The sequence below is a fragment of the Varroa destructor genome, unplaced genomic scaffold (genome assembly GCF_002443255.2).
Source record: "Varroa destructor unplaced genomic scaffold, Vdes_3.0 BEIS01000003.1, whole genome shotgun sequence".
In the NCBI taxonomy this organism is placed as follows: Eukaryota; Metazoa; Arthropoda; class Arachnida; order Mesostigmata; family Varroidae; genus Varroa; species Varroa destructor.
Window position 1 is genome coordinate 10,211,166 of NW_019211456.1, and position 13,003 is coordinate 10,224,168.

At 40.9% G+C, this 13,003-nt stretch overlaps 2 long non-coding RNA genes across 2 annotated transcripts in view; one reads left to right on the plus strand and one right to left on the minus strand.

Annotated features, from left to right (window-relative positions):
• Positions 1 to 8,858, minus strand: part of LOC147756502 (uncharacterized) — a 21,141-nt gene extending 12,283 nt beyond the window's left edge. The window contains exon 1 of the long non-coding RNA XR_015323862.1: positions 8,772 to 8,858. This is a non-coding gene — a long non-coding RNA (uncharacterized LOC147756502). The remainder of the gene's footprint in view (positions 1 to 8,771) is intronic.
• Positions 8,859 to 9,022: 164 nt separating this feature from the next.
• On the plus strand, positions 9,023 to 12,994 carry LOC147756503 (uncharacterized). The gene is made up of 3 exons (XR_015323861.1): positions 9,023 to 10,161; positions 10,315 to 10,529; positions 11,458 to 12,994. It is a non-coding gene; the product is annotated as an uncharacterized LOC147756503 (long non-coding RNA).
• The last annotated feature ends 9 nt before the right edge of the window (positions 12,995 to 13,003 follow it).

A 13,003-nucleotide genomic window follows, 5' to 3' on the forward strand; every position in this document is an offset into this window, starting at 1 on the left:
TATCATGTACTCTTAATTATTAGCAGGTTTTACATGGCTCCTTTCTGGAGGGAATAATGCCTATGCTAATTTCTACGATTTCTTGGAATTGGACTCTGATTTCACTAGCACAGTTATAGCCTTTTATTAGATCTCAAGTAAGCATCTAAATATTAATATTCTTGAGAGTCATTTATTATCTTCTATTATATTATATTATATTATATATTCTTATGTGTACGGCACGGAAGCGGTAGCTTCAATACACAGGAAAGCCTCTCCATATAAATTCATCCGCCTGATGATCTGTCTGTAATGAATGAAAGCAGAAATGCTCTGCCCTGATACATCCGGTTTCATATAGACTTCGAACAACGTTTTTGATGCGAAACTTCAATGGGACATAACCTATGATTTAAGCATGAAATGATAACAATTGTCTAGCTTGACCGAATTTCGAGTGAGAGTATTTTAAATTTATGTTCGCATACGTAGAGCTAGTTGCAAGTAGAATCATCTTATTGCGCGATCTTTCCGCAACGTGGCCTTTTTCGAACATGGTCAATTAGAATATTAGAGGATTGTTTGCATTAACTTGTAGGTACAGGGCCTTTTTATCTAGCATTTTTGGAATAGAATCAATGTCAGCATCTAATAACAATAAACAACAACAACAATGCAATGTGAGACTGTTTGTAATTTGTTCGTTATTGATTATCGTTTACTGCAAAGAGGGAAACTTTTTCCAGGCTTTATTAGGTGACAATATTAGCCCTTCCATATAATGGATGTTTTATTACCAATGCTTGTTAATATGGCTCTCCAAATACAGCTTCGTTTCATACAATCACAGTCTATTCGAAATTCGTTTTCGTCGATCTGCGTACCCCTGCGGTCACTACCTCCTTGATAGGCCAACTAGATGGCCTATCATGGGTCACCTAGACAGAAGCTGAGGGAAACACGTTCAATAATAAAGATCTACATATAATGCAATAGAAATAGATGATGATTCACACGTTCGTGGTAGTTCGCCGATCGTATCTAGGGTAGCTTTTACGAGCCGTATAAGTTTCAAGGAAAATACGCAATAGACAGACACATATATTCGTGCTAATACATACTATTATTATCACGAAACTGGTACATCAAAAAGCAACGATTTATGACTACCTGCTTAGTGCATTACCATATAAATCGTTAGTTGACACCGACAGATATTGCTTTTACTATATTAGCTAGATTCTCGATAAACGTTTTTGCTCTCATAAAAAAATTCTATAGGGAATATTCATTATAAGGTACTAGGGCAGTAGATAAATTTACAAGATAATAAATTCTACTGCGGCTTCTTCAAGTGCACAAAATATTTACGATACGCGTATGTGGCCTGAAAACGAATTCTTGACGCAAAAAACCTTCCAGTCAAACCAGCTTACGTGGGCGTCAGATCCTTGAAGCTACCATCGTTGCGAGTTACCTTTCACGCCTCTTAAAAACCGATATTTTATTTAAACAAGAACGCTGAGCCACGAGAAATCTGGCTAGGATAACGTTTATTAAGACCACTTATTTTAGAAAGAAACAGACAAGCAATAACAGGGCACTGTACAGAGGGACCAGGTAACTATATGAGGTAGAGTGATGATCGCAGTTTGTTGTAAGTGCATATGAAATTTCATATTAGAGCAAAAACGCCTGTGTAAAAGACTCGATCAACCCTTTCCTTGTAACCACGTCGGTGGCTGTAGTCGCTCATTTGAGAAATACGAACTTATCTTCAGCACACTAGGGATTCAATCTATAATAATCGCCCACTACATATTTTCTCTCCCGTCATATTGCTATGATCAAATGAAACGCATTTAGTGCAAGTAGAGGGATGGACCCTGTGTACGACCCAACCCAGCACCTAATTTGTCGGTCATCGGCAATAAGATTCCTGATCTGTTGGCGGGATGGGCTACGTTAGATATAGCTTAGTGGGTAACGTATTTGTCTGCTAATGGCAAAAACACGCCGTGGTCCAGCTCGGAGCCTAGACACTGACACACTTGGTTTTCATTTACTGCTGGGGAGCAACGGTCTTGTGGAACACCTAACAAAGTCACCGGGCGTGGGATGCGATAGGTTGAGTTAGGCGGTAGACGCCCGTTTCGATCGACGACGGCGAGTCCCAGCGAATAAATTTCGATTGCATGTTTCCCTGTTAATCCATTACTTTCCGTAGAGTGCTAAAAGTGCTAAAAATCGCGTAACAAAACCCTGAAATGAAAAAGCGACGAAGCTAAATAGCTTTCTTCAATGAATCGTTTAAGTTCGTTTAGTGTAAAGTGTGTCGCGGACGAGGTAAACTGGCCATGGTTTGTAGCAGTGAAACTACGCCAGTGTTCTGTTTGCCTACACGAAATCTCCTTCACACGATCTGATACAGAGGCAACGCCGACTGTTGCGGAGCTGGCCTCAGCGTTAGCTCAATCCAGCGCCTCGTCCCCGATGCAATTGTTTCAACACACGTCGACCAGAAACGTAACTCGCCGAAACAGCGTCAAGCCTCATTTGATAATAGGATTCTGATCTTTACCGTCACCTCACCCTGCCTGTCGCCGCTGTGTTTCGGATCGTTCAAAATATAGCGCATTGTTTGTTGTTCTACATCTACGTAACGGAAACGTGAACAGCACTAGTCACGCAGAGGATTAGGAGCGTAGCGTACATTGTTTTTAGAATGCAAGTGCTACGGATAGATGGAAACCGTTACAGATACACAGACGACGATGACAAGTGCGCGCCGGATACAAAAGAAGATTGCAGTGTTTTGTTATAAATAACAATTTATAAACACTGCAATCCTTGCTGCCTTGATTCAATTACTCGATAAAAATAACGCTTACGAAACACTACCATATACCTTATAGATAGATATGCATCGCACTCGAGCAGTGCTAGGCCTCTTTTTGCAGTGAATGTACAATACTGTTTCGTCTATTACGAGGTGCATTGCGTTAGATTTGCCAAACGCCTCGCTACTAGCAGGCCTTGGGCAACAAATATACATGGGCTGGTTCGTCCGTGAGGTAGGTACTAGTTAATTTAGATGATTTTTAACGTGTTAACGATTAGACGTGTGTACTTCGTTGCTACCGCCCGTAGCTGGACAGGAGATGTTCCACGTTTTGCCGACTAGAACAATTGGAAACCGCGCAGATTTCGCATAGGGCAGAACCTAAGTTAGTACTACAACGAGAAATACACGTTTTCAGTAAGTTACACAATAAATAACTCAATACAGCCAAACCAATATGGGACGTCTATATATAATTTATAGTATGTATTTTTCATCGTTCTAAGCTGGATTGCTAACGAGGTGTCCGTATGTTTCACGCGTTTCGGAAATTTTCGTGACTAATTATATTTTAGAATGGTCGCATAAAGCGTAACCAATGTTTGCTTATTTTTATTAATGAATTTAAATATATCTATATATTGTGAGAATGTTCTATCACACATTTAACCCTAACTCCGATATTTGATGAAAGGAACACTCGGATCTATCTCTTGAAAGGTAATATTTATAGAAAACAAATGTAAATATATTATTGCTCGGTAAATTCGGTTAGAATCAGTCGATGTTCCTCGATCACTTACGACAGGAGTTCCATTCCACAGATTTGTCGATAACTAGAATATGCTGTCAGACACTTGTTTTTTGAAGCTGAGAGATATTCTTGAAAAATGTTAGAGCCCCACAATTGCCCCGAAGTTATTCGAAGGCTCACAGAAATACGTGTGCTGAACAAGATAATTTTCGGTTGACCCACTTGATCTTCAAGCGTACTCCTAACGTAGGGCATGTGTGCATACATTAGGACATAAGCAAGGCCTGAACAAATGGATTGGAGAGCAGCACTAATGCATATCATCAGTGACGGCAATATATGGTACATGACCAATGGCAATGACGCGGCTGAAAGTGTAATACGAAAAGTATGAACACAGAGAAAGTTAATGGAAGTTATGCAAAAGCGTATTGAAGAAACGCATTTGTTGTGTAGTTGAAGAGAGTTCATTCATCTTGACAATATAGAGTGGACAGGAACTTGTCCATCTGCTAACCTTAGGTACACATGACGCTGGTGGCCTAAATTCACAACGCTCGACGCTAGCCGTTGAAAGCAATGCTTAACGGCAGCATCAAATGAAAAAGTTGAAACACGTGGTGATACACCGAGTGAATAACAACCAATAATTATTATAAATTAATAGTTACTAGTTACGATTATTGATATAGGGCATTATGCCCCGATTTCATTGGCTTGTCATTTTTCTTGGACAAGATGCCACTCAAGTTATTGAAGCCGAGCTCAATGCCGTCGTCTCCAGCGGGCTTCCAAAGCCGGCGTTACCATCTGTTGATTTGCCCACATGACACACTTGCGCACTGAGACTCCTTCAACCGTTCGGCTCGAGTCGCTGTTTATATCTGCGTCACTCATTTCGTTGTAGATAACATTATTGAGTGTTTATTCGCCTTCCATGTCAATCTACATCGTCTTCGGTCGGTTTCGATCACCCTTCACTTGCTTTTGTTAACCCATATCCTTGCGGCTTTTTTCGATCTGGTCTGGTCTGATCCTCTAGCACGCGTATGCTTTGACATGCTACGACCGCAGCCGCTGTTGTTCTGTCTGTTGTTACATAATTAGATAACATACCTCGGGGGGTCAGAGAACGTCGGCCGGCACAAACGCCATAGACTACTTCGCTCACTGGAATGATTTAACGGTAAATGGCCGCTGTCGCTGGGAGTGCCGAAGCAACCGCAATCATTATGACTCCTATTTTACAAAACCGCGATCGTTCGACGTGCCTGTGGGGCTAGCAAAATTTTTCGATAAAATAATGTGAGTCAGTTACGGCGCTCGACGTCATCCCAGCGTCAAGTGATGACGCTGCCAAGTTGACAGGGCCAGGATGGCCGTCATGTCACACCCGCCACAGCAAAGTTTACAGACGAGGCTCAAAAATAAAACGTAAACACTTCACCGCCATTTTGAAGCAGTTAATCACTTTATGGGGTGTCCAGACTGGCTGGTTTTGTTTAAGGGTCGACAAAAGTAACGCGGATTAGGAATCGAGCATAACGTAAGTTACCGAACGATTTGCACCCGGACATTTCTAAATACGCAAGATATTACAAGCTCACTTGGTATTCACTGTTTTCTTTTAATTTTTTTCTGCGTGGTTTGAATGACTGTATTATAGTTGCAATTCAACCTAAGCGAATCTGTATGACTGTAATAATGGATTATCTTAAGTGTGAAGGAACGTCAGAAAAGTGAAGAGGGTTGTCTGGCTTCGGACCACGTCCTGTACCAGAAGCACGCGTGTATATTTGTACTATAACATTTACCTAATTCGAACAAATGATGTCTATGTAATAACAACAGTTTCATTGCAATTTTCAGAATTTTCTAAACACTGCCAGCTCCGTTGATGTGGAGACGAGCGAATGGCAGACAGACATCCATACGAAAAACACTAGTACGAATTATTTTTATTTCTTGGAAGTCGAAATGTCCACGCATCCAATCGGAACACCAAATAAACCTCCACTCCAGATTTTCTTTGAGTTTACCAGGGATTGATTGATAGGTCTCAGAATGTTTTAGACGTAGTATAGAAAGCCAGGTATTGCGCTTACGTTGTAGTTCCAAGGAGCACTGTATCTCAATGTAATACTCGTACCAGCTACGATACACCACATCTAAAGCGCTATCCCTACCCTTTCGTACCGCAGACGTTACTCCCTCCCGTCCCCACGGTGGATGTCGATTGACATCGTTGAAGTGTACCCCTTTTTGACAAAGAGATGGAAACAATCCTCCGATCATCTTTATATACCAGTATCTACTGCTGTTTTGAGTGCCTTTTTTCAATACGATTCGAAGCACTTCGAGCGAAATGGGAAGGAATCAGAAGAAAAAGCTGGCCTCTGCCATTGCGCGTCTATCTATCTATTTAACTGCTTTTTTTGAGTTTAGATGCTTGTACAAGTATCATATGCCATATAACAACGGTTAAGCTGACGACGGTATACTCGAGGTTGTACCTCTCTGAGTTGTAATTATGGTTTCAAAACACTCCTGGAACTCATTTCGGGATCGGTACTCCACAACTAGTTACTAGCTTGACACATTTTTTAGGTACCAGAAAGAGGTAGCTGCTTTTTCTCAGTACAGGTGTTCAAGGACCAACCGCTTACGAACCGAACAGCAGAAGGCATAATGGTAGTTCAAATGTAGATTTGGACGCGGAGGCACTTTGATTCGGCGCTAGAAGTTTGATTAGGGAGAAGGCGATGAATATAGTCATAATCCCTTGTCCTACTGGATTCCTTCGCATTACGACTATTGGGCTCCTTGCCTTGATAGGGTTTTGAAGCCATGTTGAAACAACGACGCCAATGCCTATCATGAACAGGACCACCGACAGTCGGCTGCTGTTGAAGACTGTGATCATTGAACAATGATTTTTCTTGAGCATATATTATGGCGACTCGCTTTGTTGATTGTTCTATAGTTTCAAATGCGAAATGTTGAATGGTACACAGTTATGGTATATTGTGGCCATTCTTCTGTCGCCCATAGACTTGCAAGCAGTCTAGCACTCTATTTACAGAACAATGTCTTCCCGCTTATTCAGTTATATTCTGGTGATTTTGTATTGTCATAGAGACTAAATCGTTTTATGCATTTTTGACGTACTATATTAAAAAAAATGTGATGAGTTATCTAGATTTCCAGCAGATACGCTGTCGATGACAGATTTATCCTATGGCACCTTATGCTCGAAAGGGTTACGGACTTGACCCGCTGTACAGTAACAGATCACGCAGTGAATCTGTACCATACAATAAAGTGGGCATTAAAGTGTCACTTTTGATTTTATTTGCGAGACAGAAAACGTGGCGATTACATCGCAAGATGTAAAATCTATTTGCTATTTATATATATATATATATATATATATATATATATATATATATATATATATATTACTCTATTAAGTCCTGATAGCTTCTATTTGGTTTTTATTTCGACTGATGTTATTTTGATATTAGGTTAGTTTTTTGTTTGTTATTACGTCCTACTTGATAGTTAGGGTAAAACCAGTCATCGAAACAGCAGCAGAAGTGCCAAAGTCGAACGCGTGAGTGATCGAACGAATTCCACCATCGACAGTGATGTACCACTGCGCAAGGATCTTAAGTTATAACGCGATAATGAAAAAACACCGCAAACGGATTAACGCCGACAGCAACTGCCACTATCATAACTGCGATTACTATGATGTATCAAAGCTTCATCTGAAAAAAGTTGAAAGGAGAGAAACGCCCAGCTTCTTTAACCCTCAGATACAGCTGTACTTTGGCACACTAAACAAGTGAGGGTGTATATAAGAGGTAGGGCACCCGTGTCAGAGAGCACAAATTGTCGGCTATGGTTCTAATAGTTTGAATATAGTAGAAAGAAGTCACTGGCCAACGGCCGTGGACACTGGGCGTGAAGTTGCTATCAGCAAAGGTCTACAGGAGCACTTGGTCATGTCTATAGGCCTTTAACAATGATAGGCGGTGATGATGTCGAACGCTTTTCAAAGATCGATGCTCGTTAGCGGCGGTAGCTCTTTTTTGCCTTAACATACTCTAGTCACCATCCTTAGATCTACTGAGAACTGACTTCGATAGCTCCAATGAAGACGCACCAAAAAACACATTGCATTTTTATCAACACCATTTGCTGAGTATCACCGATCGATGAACAATGCATAATGAGATTGCTCACTCGGGCAATATACTCAATTAATAATACCAATCTCTCACAGATTAAATTAAATTATTTTAAATACTAATGGAAGGATTACAAAATCTCCACTGTAGTGTTACTTTGCCCTTTTTATCGTATTGATAAGTACTGGTGCAGTGGAAACTTAATTTCTTAAAACTGCAACGATATGGGAGGTAAACACATGACATATCGCCACCATTGAGGTCCAACCTACAGCCTGACTGGGCTATATGAAAATCTCTGCTTTATTAACGGGGAAAATGTTCAGGCATCATTTGCATATATATCTCATATTTATCCTGTTAAAACATGGGCCGGAATTCAATAACACACATTGCAAAAACTTAGATTTAGCTGACCCAATTTCATTTCAGCGAACCTTTGCAGCAATTTTCCTGCTGTTGCTGGTGTTGCGCGGTACCTTGTCGGAGGCTACTGATGGACACGACCGAGGACTTTTTAATGGCAGTACCGAAGACGGAGAGCCCTGGAAGAGCCCATAACGCACTTCATAGCCAACAAGGCCATACTGATGCAGGAAATGCTGTCAACATTTCTGCACCAGCTCACGGCAAATACCCAAAAGGCTTGCTTTGCAGTCTAGCTACGACGGAACCTTTGGCCAAGCAAAACTATGATGGCAGGCCTAATAGGGGATATAACGCTCCTCCATTAGCCGGTCGATTTAGCTATGCGTTGCAAATACGTACAAAGCCCCAGGGTGGTTATTGAGGAACTGTCTCACACGGAGAAGCTCTTACAGTCCCTGTACCTTATGGAACCTTTAGCGGTGATCAGGATTCCACGCCTGTTCGAGCTTACGAAGGATCTTGTCACGGATCAAGCGGAGCAGGAGGTTACAGAGGTAGTAGTGGTCATGCAGGTTAAGTCATTAGGTGGTCATGCGACTATGGGGTCGGTGAATATCGATGGTAGCCTTACCCATTTTCATATTTTGCTGATCATGCTGAAGGCTCTCACCCGCGCGACGCCCAGGGAGATGCTTAAGGAGGAATTACTGGAGAGTATATAATTCAACAAACCGACGGAAGGTGTCCAGTCATCTGTAAATTTTAGGTAGTTTATTATAATTAGGTTAATTTTATTTAGCGGTAAGCTTTTCCTGCTGGTTGTTAACGATTTCTTTAAGATCTCTCCATAATATATTTTAGCACTAAAGCCTAAACACATACAGTAGTAGGTATATGAATCAGATAGATAGATAGACATATTAGGCAATGACTCTATACATATTAGACCTTATTTTTTTTATGCTAGGTACACTGCTGATGGAAGCGCTTACAGCGCCGATATTATTACTAATGAGCTCAAAACTGAGTTGAAAAACCCCGTCGATGTAACAATCTGATCTTTAGCACCAACCGGCACAGAAACTGCCCATCGAATTGAATTTGGTAGTAGCAGTCGATCGTACGCTGAAAACGCTGGCTTAACGCATCAATTTGTTCAGCAAAACAAACTGTGTGCGAGGCACAGCCTTTCTTACAAACCAATTCGTTCTCCTCAACATCTACTGGAGGCTATTCTCAGCCCGTTTCTGCTGTGAAATCTCCTCATGGAAGTTAACAGGGACACTACGACCAGTCATCCTATATTGGAGGCCACGGCGATATAAAATTCGAGGCACCCCATGACGGAGCTGCAGCTAACGACCAACATTCCGAGGCTTTGAAATAGGCATCTAGACGTCGAAACAAACTTCTTTACGGCTTAACAAGTCAGGAAAGTATTTTTATTACATGCAGTTTTGGTTTGTACCATATTGTTAAGGTCGATAATAGGACGTGATGACTTTCAACATTACTCGAACATGCCTATCTGTACACTTCTACAAATTCACATTTTTGAAAATGTTTTTTGTTGTTTTAGGCTGAACGTGATTGGTTCTTGAAAATGGAAAAGGTCGATTTTTTTGGCCTGGCATTGTACCTTCCTGCATAACCCGCCATCCATCCATCCATCCATTCCCAGCAACAAGCATTCATAGATTTCAGCAGTGTCGGTCGGCGAAGCTTTCCAGAGTCCTAAAGGGAACCCATGTCATTTTCTTACGTTTTTCTATATGTTTATAGTTTCCGCACATATATGTACCTACGTATTCTTCATCGAGTCCATCATCCTAACGTATATGATTTTTTTTCGGTTAACATTGCGCTGTCTTTGAAGGCGATTGAAAAATATTAGGGGTAAGGGAAATTAAAATCGTGTTCTTCACACTTCAAATCGATCTTCTCAGACAATGCGATCCTTATCCCGAGAAGATGCCCATTACCACGACGATTCATAAGTTAGAACGTAAAATACAGCAAATGTAAATTTCAACTATCTATTCTGCGAATATATCTACGCACGTATGACTGTACATCGCGAAACTTATATAACTTATGAGCTTTTGTTACTGCACATTTTTCGCATCATCCGGGCCGGAACGCGATACGTATCACCCACCACTCGGCCATCGCAGTAGTCTTAGTTATCGAAGTATATAACAGTCATACGGTACTCTGTCCTACTCAAATCAAGGATACAATTGGAACGACGGATGTTTTCTGTAATGAGCCCGTAAAAATGCTTAGCGTCTTGTCTTTGAATGGCAGCATGATTCATCTCCTCTTTGAGAGTCACATCAACGCTTGTACACACTTATATTCTGGATTACATCCCATCACCACGTGCTCGGTACGTTTTTGTACATTTGAAACAGTTCCTGTTTGACACATGCAAAAATCTGTGTTTCAGATTTGTTTATATTTAAATGGTTTATTATTACTGCCTGCTGAAGCTTCGATACTCCCAAAACACAATCCACATACCACTCAAATGAAGTTAAAGAAACTGAAGCAACTTAGAAAATATCGATGGAGTCGGACGGATCAGTTGGTCAGATTGACGAAATATTGTCTAGATGGTAGAAGCAACCGGTGTCTTGACATGTTCGGGTGATGGTGTCAAGAAAGGAAAGAAGACGGACTTATATATAACTTCGAAGTACATGATTTTGACAAAATACGTGAGAATGGCTCCACTCATGCCTGCCTTGACTGCGCGAATAGAAGCCGGCAGAGTTCATGTCCAGAGGACGGTACGAAGGTGTGGCGCAAATAAGAATATAAGTCAACAGTTCCGACGCTACTAGATGGCAAAACGCAGCGAGAAACGCTGCGGGATGCGGAGCTCGTATGAAGTTGAATTTAAGTTGAAGTTGTCTCGAAGTCGCGCTACCACTTGGGCTGTACCTGTACAGAGTTACCCAACGAAGTCAGTCTGCCTTTGAACAGTCCGATAGCACGACAGTGCTAGGCAACGGGAAACAATTACGACCCGGGCCCCCAACTACGTCTACAATGATGTTTCCAGTTTTAGTAATGCGTTATTAAATCATCATGCTTTCTCTACCAGTTGGACATTATCTGAGAAATTGAGTCATTCAGTAGACGACAAAACGATAAACTGTTGCATTACTTTATAATTTAAGCGTCATTTTTACGTCAACATCGTTCAAAGATGAGTTCATATAGACTTCGTGTAACAAACGGAAAACACAGCATATGCATAACTGTATATTATTGTTTTTATTAGGTAAACTGATCTTGTACTTCGTTTTCAGTATCTCGACGTTTCGCTGCACTGGGGTACCAGCCCGTCTCAAGGAGTATTCGCGTGCCACGGTCGCAGCTTTGCTGTCGATGATCTCATTATATATTCTACCTTCATCTTTTGTGTGTACGTATATATATATTTATATGCCTGTAAGATTCTAATTGTTTTTTTTTAAAAACGTGTACAAAATGTATGAATGTGTCGCAGGCACTTGCTTACAGATTAGGTAAGTGCGCCTTATCTACGGAATATACACGGTAAACCTATCAATGCGTCAGTAGCCTTTACACACTATAGGTAACTGAGAGGCAACGCTGCATTGTGTATGAATAATACTTTGTTTCATTATATAGGAATATATCTTTGGTTCCACTGGACACAAAATGTCGGCTCGCGCGTATGTACGATATCGGGGTTCGTGTTTGCACATGTAGAAGGCAAAACGCGTCCAGCACCAAGAAAAGTTGTCTTTTTTATCGCAAACGTCTTCAAGAGTATTTCATCTGGAATACCCCATCAGTGATCAGCAATGACAGGAACCCCTCTGATGATTCCGATCTAATACCATTATGTCACAACTATTGATCTTATAGAGTTAAGGCAGTTTTTCTAAGATGGGTCTTTTGTTTAAGCAAATTTTATAGTATAGCAAATATAATAGCGAGGAATATCATACATTCTGGAATCACCGTTTAGAGGTTTGCATAGATTTACAGCGATACGAAATGCTTGCATTTTGTAACGTAGATATGACCTAATTTACAAATCTACAGGTCGAATTTGGTCTCTTGTTATCATCGCTACATGTAGTAAATACCACAAATCATTTGAGGAGTGTTTGCAGAACGAAAAATGATTATCGTTCTATTATGATATCATTACGGTAGGTTACCTACGATGTCCATACACGTTTGAACATGTCAACAGGTTTGAGTCGCTAGCTACTTTGTCGCAGCGGTCTTCAAGGGATTGTCGATACTTTCCCTCTGCTGGAGAAAGGACGCAATCCCAAAGGGCCAAAACTCTCTGGGTAAGAAACCAAATGTGCGTTCGCTGAAAGGCTCACATTCGACCCACTCGCGAGGTCTGCACTCCTCTATTTTGTATAATGTACTTCATCTTGCCGAAAATGCTGGTTGGTGTACACACATGCAATGCTTCCAAAAGCGGTACCTCATGTAACTCTAAAAATATTTAGCTGACATTACAGGGTTCCTCGAAGCTAAAGTGTTTACCGTTAATGTAAAATCGCTATGCGAAACCCACAGAAAGGACTCGTAATAAGAATCTCTTCAAATGAATAGCCGTAATTACAACTATAGTTCCAATACAGGTTTAATCTGTAACCTAAATAATCACGGCCATTGAAGATATCTTTATCGATATTTACGACTGCGTTTAGGCATAGGCATTCTAGGTCTTGCTCGAAGGAGCACTCTGTTAGGTCGACGTGTCCTTCAACCAGCACGCGTTCTGTCAGTTCTCTGTTATGGCCTACTAAAATAAATGTACCCATTCAATATATGACCATCATCTTGTGTAAATCAGGTATA